Genomic DNA, 1,734 nt, shown 5'->3' on the forward strand with positions numbered 1-1,734 from the left:
TGTTCTACATTTTATTACATAATTTTTCCCAATGTTTACAATTTACATCGCTGCACGGTCGATTTGTTTTGCTTGAACGGTTTTAGTTAGGCCAGGAGATTTTCTACGACTTAAAAGCCGGCTTCAACTGGTCGTTTCTCTGAAGTGTACTTCAGAGCCAGGTCCATTTGGTTTGCATCAAAAATAGGAAGCAAAAAGTGCGCGTCCTTGAAAGTTTGTGAAGCAATAGAGCGAAATGTCATCGAACCAAAAGTCCGCTCCCAAGCGGAACTGATGCAAACCGACCGACAGGACACACTATCTACTTTCTGCAGGACTTACCTTTTGATGGTGGTTCTTGGAAGCTTTTCAATACTTCACAGCACGGTTTGATATAATATTCACTCAATAAATCACCGTCGGAGTCACATTTCAGTCACTATTCGAACATTTTCAGAACTCGGTTTTTCGTTTTGCATTTCACGAGGCGGCGAACCGCTAATAGAGATTCGATGAACGAGGAGCGCGTGTAGACATTTCTTATTATTTCATGTTTTGTGTTTACTCTTTCTTTCGTACTGTGCGATCTAGCTGTAGCGTAACTTTAACAAAACCAGGAGAATAAGCAGGCGAAACCTATAGCATTAACATCTTGTATTCAAAAAACATAATTGTATTAATAAATTGTTGTTTCAAAATTTGTTTTAAATGAAAAAAAAAACCAATGATTGGAAATATTGTAAGTTTTTCAATCCAATTTCGGCAAGCATGACCACAGCAAGGGACCGGAAATGAACCCAAAATTGAAAGATAAAGTACTATATAAAGCAAAGCTCCTTCGCGCGTTAGGTCCGCTCCATAACCGTAAGTTTGGTCCGAAATTTGGATGTATTTTCCGTAGGAGATGCAGGAGATCCAGAAACATCAATAGACACACACCAGAAACATCAATCAACATTTGTATGGAAGCCCATCCTTCCTCGGAGGTGGGAGGGCCGCAAATTGTTATTAACTGTCCGCTGTTACAAAACTACGCTGTACCAAATTTCAAGCATGCCTTTTTTCGTGAGATGAAAGTGAACCACAAATTCGCTTTCTGTTCATTGTAGGATCTCTACCAACCATTTGTTATTTTTCGTCCACTGCTCGAATGTCAAGCTCACTGCTCGAAAAACGATGCTGGCCAATGTGAGCTTCAAACCAGCTCTCCGACAACCTTCCCACATGGTCGTGCTTCTTTGATATTCGCCAATGCTTTTAACTGGTTTTGTATTTAAAAAACTGGATCCAATTTAATCCTAAAACTTCAATCAATCGTATATAAAACCACTTCGCCCGTATTTCAAATACTTCATTAGATCACATTGATTACTTCTGGTGGTTTGTCGTGAATTATAGGTTTGTATATGTCGGACAAAGTTTAGTCTGTCTTTGATTGATAAAGTTTCCAAAATGGATTACATGATAAATTGGAGAAACGTTAAACCTCCCTTCTCTTAAAAACGGCAACTTGAATTGAAAACGAGAACGGATTTCAAATGTTCGGAAGAACTTACAAAACTGACAATGAGAATCCGTGTCCGTTGCCGATGCGCAGCCGCAACAAAACAGGCGAACGTAAAGTAAAAATAAGGCTCCAAGTGACAAGAAAACTTTGTTTTTATGTGATGAAACAGTTTTTCTCCGTTTTCCACCAGTGATGGAGTGTTTTTGAGCGCGTTCGTCGAATCGTTCCTAGTTAAAATAGCCGTCAAA

Source organism: Anopheles cruzii, chromosome 3 (assembly GCF_943734635.1).
Source record: "Anopheles cruzii chromosome 3, idAnoCruzAS_RS32_06, whole genome shotgun sequence".
Taxonomy (NCBI): domain Eukaryota; kingdom Metazoa; phylum Arthropoda; class Insecta; order Diptera; family Culicidae; genus Anopheles; species Anopheles cruzii.